Source organism: Amblyomma americanum, chromosome 11, assembly GCF_052857255.1.
Source record: "Amblyomma americanum isolate KBUSLIRL-KWMA chromosome 11, ASM5285725v1, whole genome shotgun sequence".
In the NCBI taxonomy this organism is placed as follows: Eukaryota; Metazoa; Arthropoda; class Arachnida; order Ixodida; family Ixodidae; genus Amblyomma; species Amblyomma americanum.
This window is the reverse complement of record NC_135507.1, coordinates 85,371,906-85,389,453: the sequence shown is the minus strand read 5'-3', so window position 1 is coordinate 85,389,453 and position 17,548 is coordinate 85,371,906.

Genomic DNA, 17,548 nt, shown 5'->3' with positions numbered 1-17,548 from the left:
GACACAGCGCTGACTTCAACTAGTTCTTTTATTGCAGAGCGACACAATATATATAGGAAAAGTGGGCGGGAATACATGTTAAGCAGCTGCTTGGTTTGCACGCGACAGAAAGATAACTGAGGTGAAAAGACACGAGATGATAATGCGCACCTGGGAGTGAATAAAATGTAAGGGCTGGTAAAGGATGGCGCCGAAAGGCAGTAACAGATTGACAAATGACAATGTGCTATAACAACATGAAAAAATGGAGTAAAAGCCAAAAGGCCGTTACAAGCAGGGTGAAGATAAAATGCATTAAAAGGTCGAAGAAAGCCTGTTAAAAGCAGAATGACAATTAAAATCCATTAAAAGAGCCAAAAAGGCAATTAAAACAGGAGGAAAAATCGATGCCAGAAGGGCCAATAAGAGCTAAAGGTTGAATTCAGAATCCATCCAATAAAACAGCGACGTTAGGATACGACTACTTAATTACTCCAACGGAACCTGGCTCAAATATTCTAATTCCCGTTTTGTTAGAGCTGTCGAAGGTGTGCTCAGACAATTTTCTTCTAGCTTTAGAATGTGGGCGGCTTCTATAATTTCACGTGTGAGTTGATGTGCATTCTTCGCGATGACAGTGCTTTCATGGAAAAGGGGCTCACAAGAACGGGAGGGGCATTTTAGGCAGTGGACTCCAAGGTTTCTCTTTACAGTGTTGTGAACATTGGAATGCTCCATAAGACGCTCATTAGAAACCGTTCCATTCGTTCAAATAAAGCCTACACTGCATGTCTAGTCGTATGTCAGTTCACTTCCTCTTGGAGGAGCTAAGTTTTGAATAAGATTGGGCAAAAGACGCCGGTCGAAAAACAACACTCCTAGGATGTTCATTGCTGTGCTACTTCCACCGTGTGCACCGCAATCAAAGCGATCACAGTACGAAAAGCAATGAAACATGGGTCGGGGCAGTTTGGGTGAGTATAACTTTTTATCTCTCATGCCATAATCTCATTGCGGCTGATTCGAAGACAGAAAACGCCACAAGCAGTTGATTCGGGCGCGCGGTCCACTGCGCGCCAAAGCGCCGTCTCTGCGACGGCGCGCGCCATATTTGTTCCCACTCTCTATCCCGCCTGCGTCCGTTGCACGTGCGGAGGCCTGTTTACCGTCGATTGCAATTTTTCTTGGCCGCAAAACGGGGAAGACATGCCGGGGTATTGAGTGTCTGCGTGCACAAATAACTCCTGGAATGACTGGAGAATACTTTCATTTTCCAAGAACCGAAAAGAAGGCTCCTACGGACTGGAAAGGTGAAACGTGAATAGCCGAACCCAGATGCTTTGGAAATGAGGTGTACTTTGAAACCTGCCTGCAATGGCCAATTTTTGCGCGCGCCGAAGACAACCAGCTGTTGTTTCGATGAATCGGAGTGACTAGTGGAACACATGGCAATGGTGGGCTAGCTGAGCCAGACCCATGCATATGAAATCGAAGACTGCGAGATGTTCGTCACTGAAGAGCTGACATCTGTAGAATGTAACTCCCTGTTACATATTGCCGGATTCCTCGTGAAATGCCTTTTCAAAGTGAGAAATAGTTTCGAGCAGTGCAAAGCTGCTCTGCTAGGTTCGACAGATAGTCAGCACTCATACCAGTGACAAGGCTAAAGGAATACATCTGGAACAGAGCCAACCTACATTGTACCAGTGCTGAAGTAATGAGTATGCTAAAGTCGTGCGAGGAACTTTTCAAGGGGATCATGGAATGGACCGAAAGCCTTCTTTGTGTACAATCTCCATAGCAGGCTGTTGTAACGTACTTGAGTAAAATGGTAAAGTTGAACGTCAGGCTTGCCAAGTACACAATTCAGGTGTTCAGTAGCTTCCCATCTCCGCCTATGCCCGAATGAGGTTACGCATTCACCTGCATCAACTTGAAAAAAAGTCAACGGGCGCGGAACGGCAAGGGAATCAAAACATGTGCTCGAGTCAACTTAGTGCCACCGCAATTTTGATAATGTGTGTAAACCTTGTGTGTACTTAAATGACTTTCTTCCAGAGCATTTGTGTATTTTTTCCTATATTGTTCTAATAAATTGATGGAGTGTTGTCGCAAATTTTTATTACGACACTGTACCTTTTGCGCATTCTTTAGTGATTTCCGCATAAGTGGTTTCCTGTAATGAAAAAATAAATATTTGGTTAACGCGACGCGAAATTTAGCAAATTAAGCTCAGTAAGCTGGAATTGTTCGTTTGATTGAGAGTTTTTAACGGGTGCGCTTCCAGCAAACTCTTTTTAGCAGGTTAAGAAAACGCTGTTTAATGCCGTCCCGCTGCAGTGGTTAAGACGCTTGACTTACTAAGCCAGAGTACCCGGGTTCGAACCCGACTGTGGCGGCAACGTTTCGATGGAGGCAAAACGCAAAACGCGGCTGTGTGCTGTGCGATGTCAGCGACCGTTTAATTTCCCCAGGTGGTCGAAATTGTTCTGAAGCCCTTCAGTACGGCCCTTCTCTCTCTCTACTCTACTTCTTCGTCCACGCGTCGGGGTTGAAATGTCCTCCTAAATAAGAGCGACCCTTACTGTGCCTTTCGTTTCCTATAACCACCATTATGTTTAAGGCCCAATAAAATGTCGACGTTACATGAACGGGTTTCGCAAAATACGATATAATATCCAAATATATTCCAAATACCACACTCTAGCATCGTTTGTGTGTGTGTGCTCCCGAAGGATAACTGCCTTATAGTAGATAACTACAGAGGTCCTTGACTTCGCCAAAAGTATGACATTTTGTCATTTCAGTCGTCCGCCTTCTATTGATACGTCTTGTTCCGTGAGCAAAACAGCTTACTTTCAAGGAAGAGCGTTCGGCCTCATTAGGCGCTCCCGAAGCGCAATGAAAAGAATGGGCTCAAATATGTCGGACGCCGTAACAGACGACGCGATTGTCCCCACCATCCACGGTGCGGCAGAGTGGTGTGCGCGCCACCTCCACCGCGTGCAGCGCAATCAAAGCGGTCCCAGTACAAAAAGCAATTCGATAAAGGTGTGCAACGTTGCTCGGGGCAGTTAATTGAGTACATTGTTTTTTTTTTAATATCCTATGCCATGATCTCATTTGGACCTCAGCCAAGGCAGAAAACGCACGCACGGTCAACTGCGCGCCAAAGGGCTAGCGTTGGAAGCGTCTGCTAGCTTCCCGCAGCCTAGGTGCCGCCACCGTCGGCGACCGGGCTAGGCCACTGAAAAGTCACATCGGGACGTGGCACGAATTCTTCTAGCCGCATCTTCGTTACGACGCTTCTCGAGTCGTGCGACGCGTTCTTCTGGTGTCTCTTGAGCGCGTTGTCTCTTCCTCGCTTCGTTCTGTCGTTGCGTCTCTTTCGCGCTCTCCATAACGACTACAATACACTGAGGCGAAGCGCATATATATTGTAACGTGCTTCCACAGAACCTCGACGGAAGAAGCAGAAGATGAAGGACTGACCCGCGGAGAAAGAGGAAGAAAAAGAGAGAGCTGAAGGACGCTGCTAGGCTTCCTGCTTCCATCCTGCTTCGACCGGTCCCCTCTTTGAATAAACCCCCGTGCGTGCAAAGCACGTAACAGGTTGGTGAGAGGTGCCGGGTATCGACCACGGAGCATTCCATCTACCGAAGGAGCCGTAGACTCGCAGGCTTCCCACCACTGCCATCGGACATGCCTGGAGACGACAATGCTGAGCAACCCGGGCTATCCACAGCGAACAACTGGCCACATTATCGAGAGCCCCGCACATTTTTTGGAAAACCTGAAGAGGACGTTGACGAGTGGCTGAAACACTACGAGCGGGTGAGCAAATACAATCGATGGAACGCTGCTACTAAACTGGCTAACGTTGTGTTTTTCCTTGCCGCCACTGCCCTTGACTGGTTCGACAATCATGAGGATACACTGAGTTCATGGGCTACCTTTACGACCGAGATAAAGAAAAATTTTGGGGATGAATCGGCAAAGAAGAAGCGTGCGGAACAGACATTGCTTCACCGCGCGCAAGTACCCGGAGAAACTTGCACGGCATACATCGAAGCCATCTTAAAGTTATGCAAGCTAGTTAACTCCAGAATGCTTGAAGAAGACAAAGTCGGCCACCTTCTAAAAGGAATTGCGGAAGATGTTTACAATTTCCTGATTAGCAAAGAGAGCCTGAGCACCACCGCTGACGTTATAGAACATTGCAGAACATTTGAAGCTCTTAAGCTGCGTCGAATCACCCCTAAATTCGGAAGATTGGCCAATGTCACCTCTATAGCCAGTGTTGAAGCCAGTCCTCCAAATTCTATGGCTGATATGATTCGAGAGATTGTGCGCGAGGAATTGTCCAGATCCCGGGATACCTTCTGCCACACACAATATCTGCGGCACAGTTCTGCACCGGAGGAAGATGTTGCCGCCCTGTCGACTCCGTGGGCTCCACCCAACGGCACTTTGCCCATGGACGATCGGAACATTGCCCAACGTTATCGCCACCAGCCGACAGAAAGGAGGCCCACCTACCCAGAAGACGTGGTTCGTCAGCAGCGAGATCCTGGCTTCAGCCAACGTCGCGACTTTGTTCGCCAGGACTCTTATGGCGGTCGCTGGCGCTCTCAACCTTTGTGCTACCGGTGTGGCATTGCAGGGCATATCGCTAGATATTGTCGCCGTCGTTTCCCAACTTCTCAAGACTGCCAACCCCCGGCGAATACTTACGGGCAACTGCACACCGCGCAGCAGAGACCCCCAACGTCCGCTTGGGACCCGTACCGTCCGAGCAATTTGCGGAGTTCATCACCCGCATCTGACCGCAGTGTGACGCCGCCACCTCAGCGCCAACGGCGGTCACCTTCTCCTCGACGTCGTGCATCCCCTCCGCCTCCGGGAAACTAGGAGGCGCGGCCGATGGAGGTGAGGCCGCCGGCGAGTCGATGACGTCCAATCTACCTCTGCCCGTGTTTATGTTGAAGAACAAACTGGAAGTGTTTATTGATGGTGTGAAAACAATGGCTCTTGTGGACACTGGTGCTACCGTATCCGTTATGAGTTTGAGGTTTAAGAATCGTTTAGGTAGGAAAGTGATGTTTAGTGGTGACCGTGCAGCGTTATTCCGTGGTGTCGGTGGTGAACCTTTGGTTCCACTTGGTGTGTGTGCTTCGGATGTTGTTATTGGTGGTCTAACGTTTAGAACAGAATTCGCAGTGCTACCACGGTCAACGCATGATGTGATTCTTGGGATTGATTTTCTGCAAGAGTGTGGTGCAACTTTAGACTGTCGTACGGGAGAAGTTGCTTTGAATTCTTCGTTACTTTCAGCTCTTGTGGATAACTCGACACCGGATTTTGGAGCATTTGCGGTGGAAGAAGATACTATTGTACCAGCTTTCTCTGCAGCATTCGTGCGGGTTTCCTCTATTCACAATCAGTGCGAATCTTTTGAAGCTGTGGTAGAGCCTACGACACTCGCCTGCTCTAAGAAGAGTATCGTCGTGCCTCGTTGCGTCGTTCCCGTGGTGAGAGGCCGTACCGAGCTGTGGACAGTGAACCACTCTGAAGAGCCAGCTGTGTTGCCCCGGGGCCTCAAACTCGCCCGTTTCGAGGAAGGTGTGTCAGGTTTCGTCGCGGCGTTAACCAACTCTGTCAGTGAGCAGCACGTGAAAAGAGATATGGAGACCCAAGTTAAGGCTATGATTAATCAGGCTCTTTCCCCAACCGAGCGTCGCACTCTAGTGGAACTCCTTCTGAAACACGTGTTCGTGTTCGACTTTGCCAAAGACGATTCAACACCACCGCCTACCAGTCGTATTCATCACACGATCAACACCGGCTCCGCACCTCCTATACGCCAGAAGCACTATCGAGTCTCAGCCACTGAACGTAAGTTAATAGATGACCAAGTTCAAGAGATGCTAAAGCGAGGCATAATTCGAGAATCCTCCAGTCCTTGGGCGGCTCCAGTTATCCTTGTTAAGAAAAAAGATGGCACATGGAGGTTCTGTGTTGACTACCGTCGCTTAAATACGGCCACGAAGAAGGACGTCTACCCGCTTCCACGTATAGATGACGCAATTGATTGTCTGCACTCCGCTTCATACTTTTCTTCTATTGATTTGAGATCCGGCTACTGGCAAATCCCCGTGCACGCTGCAGATAAGGAAAAAACGGCATTCATTACACCAGACGGACTTTACGAGTTCAACGTTATGCCTTTCGGATTATGTAATGCACCTGCAACATTCGAGCGGTTCATGGATACAATCCTGCGTGGCCTCAAGTGGCAAATTTGTTTATGTTATCTGGACGACGTTGTAATTTTTGGCAAAACGTTTAGTGAGCACAACCGCCGTCTGGATATTGTGCTTGATTGCATGGAACGAGCTGGCCTTATCCTCAATTCCAAGAAATGTCATTTTGGGAACCGTGAAACAATTGTTCTTGGTCATTTAGTTGATAAAGAAGGTGTTCGACCAGATCCAAAGAAAATTGAAGCTGTCAAAAGTTTTACGGTGCCTCAATCAGTGAAAGAGCTGCAGAGTTTTTTAGGGCTCTGCTCGTACTTTCGACGCTTTATAGCTAGGTTTGCGGACATCGCTTACCCACTCACGTGTTTGCTGCATAAAGATGCACCGTTCAATTGGACCAGCGAATGTGACGCAGCTTTCCGGCATCTGAAATTTCTTTTGACCTCGGGCCCCATCCTACGCCACTTCTGCCCATCTGCACCAATTGAAGTGCACACTGATGCAAGTGGTATCGGTATCGGCGCTGTACTTATACAACGCCATGGTCACGATCAGCACGTGGTAGCATATGCCAGCCGTTCGTTGAGTAAGAGCGAAAGAAATTACACGGTTACTGAGCAAGAATGTCTCGCCGTTGTTTTCGCTGTACAGCGCTTCCGCTCCTATCTGTACGGGAATGCTTTCACCGTCGTGACCGACCACCACTCGCTTTGCTGGTTAGTGAGTCTTCGTGACCCCTGTGGCCGGCTTGCTCGATGGGCTTTGCGCCTACAAGAATTTAATTTCACTGTTGTGCATAAAAGCGGCCGTAAACACTCAGATGCCGATTGTCTTTCCCGTTTGCCGCTTCTCACGACTGAGGACGACGCAGACAACTTTGATGAATACTTGTCGTCACTTTCACAAGCCTTCCCCGATCTTCAAGTTTTTCGAACTGAGCAACGCAAGGACCAAACATTAACCTCTTTGTTTGATGCCGCTCAAGATTCTGTAAAGAATACTTTTTGCATTCGCGACGGTTTGCTTTATAAGAAGAATTTCGCTTCTGGAGGAGCACGCATGCTTCTTGTCGTACCCGAAAGCCTACGCATCACAGTTCTTGAAATGATGCACGACGACGCCACGTCTGGGCACTTGGGAGTGACACGCACACTCCACCGCACACAACAACGATTTTACTGGCCTAACATGCGTTCAACCATCCAGCACTATGTAGCCAGCTGTGTGCAATGCCAGCGCTTTAAGCTGCCGACTTCAAGTCCACCGGGCAAATTGCGGCCAATCACACCTCCAACAGCCCCGTTTGAGCAAGTTGGCATTGACCTCCTTGGACCTTTCCCACGATCCTCTAAAGGAAATCGATGGATTCTTGTGTGCGTAGACCACTTAACCCGTTATTGTGAGACAGCCGCGATACCAGTTGCTACTGCGTCTGAAGTATCTAACTTCTTACTTCGATTCGTCATTCTTCGGCACGGCCCTCCTGCAGTTCTCATTAGCGACCGTGGACGTCAATTTACAGCGGACGTTGTTGAAGAACTTCTCCGCCTCAGCAGCTGCAGTTTTCGCCACTCCACGCCATATCATCCCCAAACGAACGGTGTGGTAGAACGCACTAATCGTACGCTCACCACCATGCTTGCCATGTACGTCGCTGCAGATCATAAGGACTGGGATGGCGTACTCCCGTTCATCACTCATGCGTACAACACCGCGCAACATGAGACAACTGGCTACAGCCCCTTTTACCTGCTCTATGCTCGCTCGCCTCGCTGCGGCCTTGACACCATGCTACCATTTTTCATCCACGATGAACCTTCTCTTGCGACCACACTCTGCAGAGCTGAAGAAGCTCGCCAGCTTGCCCGCGTTCGAATTTTATCTTCGCAAGAGCGTTCCAAGAACCGCTACGACGTCCAACACCAAGAAGTTTCTTATGTTCCTGGTGACATTGTGTGGTTGTGGACCCCTCTACGCAAGCGTGGTCTGTGTCAGAAACTGCTATCCCACTACACTGGACCATTTGTTGTGTTGGAGTGCATAAGTGACGTTAATTACGTTATAGCACGACTAACTGCTAGTGGTCGACGGTCACGCCAATCTCAGGTGGTGCATGTAGCCCGCCTCAAGCGATTCCATCCCAGACGGTCTGTTTAACTCGCCCGACGGGCATCGTCTGCGAGGAGGGAAATGTAACGTGCTTCCACAGAACCTCGACGGAAGAAGCAGAAGATGAAGGACTGACCCGCGGAGAAAGAGAAAGAAAAAGAGAGAGCTGAAGGACGCTGCTAGGCTTCCTGCTTCCATCCTGCTTCGACCGGTCCCCTCTTTGAATAAACCCCCGTGCGTGCAAAGCACGTAACAATATATATATATATATATATATATATATATATATATATATATATATATATATATATATATATATATATATATATATATATATATATATATATATATATATTGTAATAAGAGCACAGCACAGTAATAAGCACAGCGTCACGAACAACCAACCGTCCAGGCACAGAACAGAGAGCGCGTTCAGTCCAGAGCACGCACGAGCGACCGAGCGTTCGGCGCTCGAGCTTCGCAGTGTTCGGCGCTTCTCGTCGTCTTCTTCGTTGAGCGCCAGCCTCTGAAGATTCTAAAGCCCGTGTCCAGTCTTAAAATTCCCCCCGGGCGAAAGGGCGCCATCCTCGCGGCCTAGGGCGATGTGACGACGGCGGGGTCGTAGTAAGGTTTGAGGCGGGTCGTGTGGACAATTTCGCGGCCTCGGCGGCGATGATCAGGGGATGGCGTAAGGGGTTCGATGAGGTAATTGACGGGAAATATCTGCTGAAGAATACGGTAGGGTCCCTGGTACTTGCTAACAAGTTTGGAGGAAAGGCCGGGACCTGAGGAGGGTACCCAGAGCCAGACCAAAGAGTCAGGAAGGTACGCGGGAGGAAGTGCAGGGGGATCACGGGCGCTTTTCTGCTGCTGCTGGGCGTGAGAAGTGAAGGACCGGGCAAGCTGTCGGCATTCTTCGGCATAAGTTGCGGCTTGAGAAAGAGTTGTAAATTCGGAAGCATCAGGGCGGTAAGGTAGAATGGTGTCCATTGTGCAAGAAGGCTCACGGCCGTACAGGAGAAAGTACGGAGAGAATCCGATGGTGGCTTGAGCAGCGGAGTTATAAGCGTATGTGACAAAAGGGAGAACGCGGTCCCAGTTACAATGGTCGGAAGCAACATACATGGCCAGAATGTCGCCGAGGGTGCGATTAAAACGCTCAACCATGCCATTTGTCTGGGGATGGTAGGCGGAGCTGGTGCTTTGAACGACGTTGCATTCCTGAAGAAGAGCTTCTACAACTTCTGAGAGGAAGGCCGGACCTCTATCACTGAGCAGCTCTTTGGGCGCACCATGGCGAAGAATGATGCGATGGAGATGAAGGATGCAATGTCGTGGGCTGTAGCGGATGGTAAAGGCGATGTTTCAGCGTAACGTGTAAGGTGGTCGATGGCAACGATGATCCAGCGGTTCCCGGTTGATGTGCTGGGAAGACGGCCGTAGAGGTCGATGCCAACGCGCTCGAAGGGCAGTACTGGGCAAGGCAGCGACTGCATAGGAGCGGCGGGTCGGCGAGGGGGGTGTTTTCGTCGCTGGCATGCGGTGCAGTTCTGAACGAACTGGCGGACGTAAAGGGCCATCCCACGCCAGTAGTACCGCTGTCGTAGACAGGTGAAAGTCTTCAAGAATCCGGCATGGGCACACTGGGGATCATCGTGGTAGGAAGAGCAAATGAAGGAGCGCAGATGGGTCGGAATGACGAGAAGCCACTTGCGACCATCCGGGAGATAGTTGCGGCGGTAAAGGAGCTCGTCTCGGATGGCGAAATGGTGGGACTGACGACGGAGAGCACGGGAAGGAGGTCGAGACGATTGGCCAGATAGGAGCTCAAAAAGGCAAGTGATCCACGGGTCCTTGCGTTGCTCGGAAGCCATATGAGCGAACTCAAACTTGAAAGAAGACAGGGCGGATATATAAGGCGCTGCCTCAGATGGTACAGGGGAACGTGAGAGGGCATCAGCATCGGCATGTTTGCGGCCGGAACGATAGATAACGCGAATGCCGTACTCTTGGAGTCGCAGAGCCCATCGCGCCAGTCGGCCAGAGGGATCTTTCAAAGAGGACAGCCAGCAGAGGGCGTGGTGATCGGTGACAACGTCAAAAGGGCGCCCATACAAGTAGGGGCGAAATTTGACGATCGCCCAAAGGGTGGCTAAACACTCCTTCTCGGTGACAGAATAGTAGGCTTCAGCTTTTGTGAGTGTCCGGCTAGCGTAAGCGACAACGTATTCGTCATGGCTTGCTTGCGTTGAGCGAGTACGGCACCGAGGCCGACGCCACTGGCATCGGTGTGGAGTTCCGTCGGAGAGCGATGGTCGAAGTGACACAGAATTGGTGGAGTGGTGAGGAGGCGACGGAGTGTCGTAAACGCTTCATCACAGGCTGGCGACCAGGCCGAAAGGTCGTGGGTGGAAAGGAGCTTGTTCAGGGGGTCGACGATAGTGGCAAAATTGCGGACAAAGCGGTGGAACAAGGAGCAGAGGCCGACGAAGCTGCGGGTCTTTTACAGAAGTGGGCTTTGGAAATTCGGCCACAACTCGCAACTTGGCCGGGTCCGGGAGAACGCCATCCTTCGATACGACATGACCGAGAATGATGAGCTGCCGAGCTCCGAAGCGGCACTTTTGGCCAGGCAGCGAAGAACAGTCTCGAGGCGCTGGAGGTGAGACGGAAAGTCCGGGGAAAAGATTACAACGTCGTCTAGATAACAAAGGCATGTGTGCCATTTGAGCCCTCGGAGTATGTTGTCCATCATGCGCTCGAATGTGGCGGATGCATTGCAGAGGCCGAAAGGCATGACATTAAATTCATAGAGCCCGTCGGGTGTGACGAATGCAGTTTTTGGGCGATCGGCTTCCGCCATCGGCACCTGCCAGAAACCGGAGCGCAAGTCCAAGGAAGAAAAGAACTCAGAGCCCTGCAGGCAATCAAGGGCATCGTCGATACGGGGGAGAGGGTAAACGTCCTTGCGTGTAATCTTATTTAGACGACGGTAGTCCACGCAGAAACGGATGGAACCGTCTTTTTTTCTTGACCAGAACAACTGGCGATGCCCACGGGCTGTGCGACGGTTGTATCACGTGACGCTGGAGCATGTCGGTCACCTGGGCGTCAATGATGCTGCGCTCAGCGGCTGACACGCGGTACGGACGTTGGCGCAAATGGGCATGGGTTCCAGTGTCAATACAGTGGGTAACGGTGGTGGTGCGGCCCAAGGAAGGTTGCTGGTAGTCAAACGAAGCTTGAAAACGCTGCAGAACGGCTACAAGCTGGTCTCGTTGGGTAGACGTCAGGGCGGCGTCGACGGAACGGTGAAAAATATCTACAGACGACTGATTCGTGATGGGAACAGGTGTAATGGCACTGACGTGAAGGCCGGCCGCGCTATCGACGAGGGGGTATGCGGAGGCGGGATCGAGAACGGCAACGCTACCAAGCGATTGGCCACGGAGTAAAGTGGTAGGGCAGGAAAACGGGTTAGCCACATAAATAGCGCTGGAGCCACGAACAATTGTCAGCACAGCATGAGGCAGCAAAACAGACTTCTGGTCAGCGCATCGTAAAGAGGGGGTATAAGTCACTGTTGCATCTGAGAGCGCAGCACAAGAAAGAGGCACCAGCACTGAAGAGAAAGGTGGAACGTCTGTGTCCTCTGAGACGACCACAGTAGCGGCAGCAGCACCGGTTACGTCCAAGGCGGCGTCACTGTAGGGCGACAAGTCAAGCTGAGCACGGGCGCAATCAATAACGGCGTGATGTGAGGAGAGGAAGTCCCAGCCAAGGATAACGTCGTGAGAGGAGCGGGCGAGGACGATGAACTCGATTGTGTAGGGAACGTTCCCGATGAGCAGGCGGGCGGTGCAGGCGGCTAACGGTCGAATGTCCTGAGCGCTGGCCGTGCGGAAAGAAACGGGAGGAAGGGGCGTCGTCACTTTTTTGAGTCTGCGACAGAGGGTGTGACTGAGAACCGAAACGGCTGCGCCAGTGTCAACAAGTGCTTCGACGGCGACTCCTTCAACGAAAACGGTAATAATATTGGCAGGCGCAGAAACAGGTCTTGAGTGAGCCGCTGGTGACGCAGTTCTTGCCTCCGGGACTGCGGTGGTTAGTTTTCCGCGTGGACGGCGGGTTGGCGACGGAGCATTGGGGAACGGGAACGACGGCCAGGAGACGGCGAGCGGTGGGAGCGGGGATGGTAACTAGAAGAAGAATCCGGAGGCGGCAAGTGTGACGCAGGCGAGGACGACGGCGGAAGGTCGTACGTCGGCTCACGCCTATAATCGTAGGGACGGTGGTCACGACTGCGACACAAACGAGCAACGTGACCAGCGGCGCCACAGGCGTACCAAAGAGGGCGGTTGTCTTGTGTGCGCCAGGGGTTGAGTGGCTGCGGCTGTGATCGGGGGCGGGCAACCGGACGGTAAGGTGGGGTTGCAGGTCACTGGGGTTCTAACTGCCGGGTAGGTGGCCTGTAGACAGGGGCAGCAGGTGAGGGCCGCGATCGCACCACGGCATCGGCGTACGTAAGAGGAGCCGCGATCAGGGGTGGCTGAGAAGGAGGTGGCAGGACTTCAGCGACCTGCTCCTCAATAACACGCTGTAGGTTGGGAGTGAGCGACGGCGCAGCGGTAGGCGAGCAGGTAGACAAAGATACGCGACTTCCTCACGTACAAACTGCGGGATGCTCTGGAGGAGCGACTGTTGGTCCAGAGCCCCGTCCCCTGGCAGAGCCAAGCTGCAAAGTGCGGCCTCTTGTAAGCCTGCACGCCGGGTAGAAAGGCGTCGTTTGCGCAGCTCATCGAAGCTTTGGCAGTAGCCGATGACACCGGAGACAGTCTTGGGATCTTTGGCGACGAGCATCTGGAAGGCATCATCCTCAATGCCTTTCATAATGTGTCTGATCTTGTCGGCCTCGCTCATAGAAGGGTTGACACGCTTGCAGAGGTCGACGACATCTTCTATATAACTGGTGAAGTTATCACCGGTTTGCTGGGCCCGACTTCGCAAGCGTTGCTCGGCGCGCAGCTTTCGCTCTGCGGGACGGCCAAAGACTTCTGTCAGACTGGTTTTTAGAGCTGCCCAGCTTGAGATGTCAGCCTCGCGGTTTCGAAACCAGAGATTAGCTACGTCGCTCAGATAAAAGATAACGTTGGTGAGCTTGACGCTATCGTCCCACTTGTTGTATGCACTTACGCGTTCATAGGAGGCCAACCAATCCTCCACATCCGTGTCATCTGTGCCGCTGAAGATGGTCGGGTCACGCTGCCGCGTGGCGGCGGAACAGAAGACAGGCGACGGAAGCGGTGAAGCGGTTTGGGTGACGGTCTCAGGCATTGCAGATGTGATAGTCAATGCGCGGGTGCGAAGCTCCAGGACGGGGGGATCGTTGGCACCTCCACCACTTGTAATAAGAACACAGCACAGTAGTAAGCACAGCGTCACAAACAACCAGCCGAACCGAACAGAGAGCGCGTTCAGTTCAGAGCACGCGCGAGCGACCGAGCGTTCGGCGCTCGAGCTTCTGAGTGTTCGGCGCTCGAGCTTCGCAATGTTCGGCGCTTCTCGTCATCTTCTTCGTTGAGCGCCAGCCTCTGAAGATTCTAAAGCCCGTGTCCAGTCTTACAATATATATATATATATATATATATATATATATATATATATATATATATATATATATATATATATATATTCCCAAGAGGCGACACCTCTCCCTCTACCCCAGCGGAGCGGAGCACACGGCGACGGCAGCGGCGTCGACGGCGGCGCCATCTGTTGGAGCGCAGCTGCGGTGTTGCTAAGCAACGGAGGTACGGTGGCTACCGTAACGGAGGCTCAAGGTCGTTCGTCGGCCACCACGGCATACGGCTGAAGTGCGAGACGCGGCGAGCCGAAATGGCTCGCTGGCTGGCGTAATAAAGTTTCGCTTTAAAATTGCCGCTTGCAGCCGATCAGGGCGACACCACATCGCGCGTTTACAGCCATCCCCTAGCCATTGACGTCAGTGGGGCTCTCTGGTCGAGCCTTTTCATTGGCCGTGCCCCAATGACGTATGCGCACCTATGTACCATACTGCCGCGACTGTATGTAGCGTTTGTTTTGTTCAAAGCCGGTGGCACGTGGCTTTATCACTTTTTGTGTGTGTGTGTGACGCGAGATGCGGTCAGATTTATCTCGCATGATCGCAGCCATGCGCCGCTGATTTACATTGTTCGAGATTGTAGAAGGTTGCTTTGATTGGCGTATCTCGAAAGTTGTTTGTCAGCTTTAAAAGTGAGCGCGGCCGAGGCCGGCGGTTATGCTGTTTTTCGATTACCGCCGAGCATGTTTGCTGCTATCGCCGCGCCACCGAGTTGTTAATCTTTGCGGGGGCAAATCAGCCCCAATAAAGTGTCTCCTTTTAGAAGCTTATCGCCTTCTACCTGATTGCCGGATTGCCGTTACCACGTGACAATATTTTTGCTTGTGCAATATATACCGCCCAACTATCAAAGAAGCCATTCAGTGTGTTTTTATGTTTCGCTGGTATAGGCTTCTTCTGTGTTCTGTGTGTTTACTTACAAGCGCGGATGTACCGACGAGGTGTACCATCTTGACAGGACTGAAAAATTGCTGAGCTTTTCAGCCGTTTCCATCAATCAACTGCATGCCTTAAAAATACGTCTTGAAGCAATTTTTAGTCGTAATTCAAGTCGTCTGATACGTCCAAAAGACTGAGGTACGTATACGTACCATATATCCACTTTTTCTACAAAACCAGTCGTAGAAACGGCTTGAAAATGACATATGTCATTCAATTCCTAGAGTCATTCTGAGTGCAATCTTACCATTTGTAAGCATCTCATACATGCACACAGCTTGCGCATTATAAAGGGTAAACTACACAACCCAAACCACACATGTACTAAAACTAAAAATTTTTCTTCTCGGTAGCATTCTCCAGTTACCGTTCCGGCAGTCAGGCATCATTGCGAGACCGTAGTTTGCGCGTGTGAGCGCGTTATGTTGGAAGCCGTTCATGACAAACAATGCTATCTGCGATCTAATTGTGCTTGGTTTTTGCCGATTTGACTCGTGCGTGGAGCATATGGGGTCGTGTTTGGCGAGCTTGGCGAGACCCCTGTAATATCGGCAAATCAGACTGGACATTGCCTAGGCGTCCGCTATTGTTTTTTTTTCTACTTCTCATCCGCCAATTTTCCTTCGAAGAACTTCGTACAATCGGGCTGAGAGGCCTAATCTCAGTGCCTAAAACTGAGATCGTAAACGCATTAAACCCAAATCCAGGTTTACTGTCGGGAGAAACAGAATGCGTTCGCAAAATCAAGGAATTCGCAGAAACCGAGCTTTGCAACGCGTTCCGTTTTGTACGGACTGCATTCGGCTTTGAATGTCGTTCACTGCGCGCCGGCCGAAGCCAGAAGCGGGGCAAGTGATAGCATGGTGTTTTAGTGGTGCAATAATGGCGGCTTGGCCAAAAGAGCCACCATGGCTAACGTGTTGTGTAAGCTTCAGGTGGGCTCAAAGACACAATTTACCTAAGCAGTTCACCCCAGAGAGGCACAGAAACGGGTACATAGGAAAGCTTGTGACCGCTGCGGTGGAGGCGTGCAGCGAATCTCCAGCCAACTTTGGTTCGGAACAAAAATCAACGGCTTGGCTCTTTCTGGCTACATTGATATTTGTTTGGCAGACCAAGACGCATTCATAGCCAATAATGATAATAATGGTTTTTGGGGAAAGGAAATGGCGCAGTACCTGTCTCACATATCGCTGGACACCTTAACCGCGCCGCAAGGGAAGGGATAAAGGAGGGAGTGAAAGACGAAAGGAAGAAAGGGGTACCGTAGTGGAGGGCTCCGGAATAATTTCGACCACGTTTGGATCTTTAACGTGCACTGACATCCCACAGAGCACGAGCGCCTTGGCGTTTTTTCTCCATAAAAACGCAGCCGCCACGGTCGGGTTCGAACCCGGGAACTCCGGATCAGTAGCCGAGCGCCCTAACCACTGAGCCACCGCGGCGGGTGCATTCATAGCCAAGAATATCAGATTTGAAAGGGGGGAATTATTTTTAGAGCGAAAGCTCTACTGCTCGAGGTACAACTTCTGATTTAGCGTCGGTTCGTCGCTGTCACCTTCAAGGCCTAGCAAGGTCAAACTAGGACTTCACCATTCTGCCACAGCCGTAATATACAAACTATGACACGGGGGTATATCTAATAACCAACTAGCATGACCATTAACCACCGGTCATATGACCTTTGACCTTAAGAGCTGAGGTTCGCATTGCCTGATGTGACTTCATGCGATGACGTAGCAATTACGTCACACCGTTCTTCGCTATAAATACTAGCGGCTTTGCTTTCGCTCGTCTAGCTGCCATAGGTTAATCCGGGTTGAACTTCAGCCAATTTTTTTTTTCCTGCCATTCGATCGAAACCCGTGACGTCATGCAAGACCGAAAAAGGAGCCCGTGATCATCGTTTCAAAGTGAATGGCGGTGTAACCTGGCCTCAGGGATGTGCGCCCTAAAATGCGTCTTTGAGTGATCCCAGGTTGCTTGTGAAAGGGGCCGGTGGCGGCTACATTTCACTTACAGCTTTTCTAATTTACAGAGCTTTTCTAGCTTACAGAGCCGCCGTTTTCAGTCCGCCTTCAGAGGTCAGCTTCAAATTGTCTGCGGTCCCTTTAATGCCACAACCATAACAGCTTAGGTCTTTGTTTCCTTGTCGTTGTTGGCCTCTCTTGTAAGGGCACATACCAACGGTGAGGCATTGTGCATTGCGTGCCCCCCCCCCCCCCCTCCGCATTTTCTTCTAATTCTTCTCTCTTTTTCGGATCAGAGATGCGGGACACCTGTTAATTAATGCCAGCCTGCTCCTGTCGCTTTTTTTTATTCCGTGTATAAGGTATCAAAAATTTAAATAAATCCAGGACGGTTACGAAAGTCAGTAACACGAGTGTTCAGCCTTATCTGGCGCATACAGGGAAGGATGGAATATCAGAAAACGATGTTTGGTTTGGAGGAGGTGTAGGGGAGGAAGCAGTTATGTAATTTCTGCTGGTTAATTTATTGTCATTCAGGCTCTTTGGGCAGGTTAGCTGCAGAGTTGAGATTAAAACGACAAAATAAACTATTATACTGCAGTTCTCGCATGCCTCATGCAACCTCAACTCGTCTTGCACGTCAGAGCCAC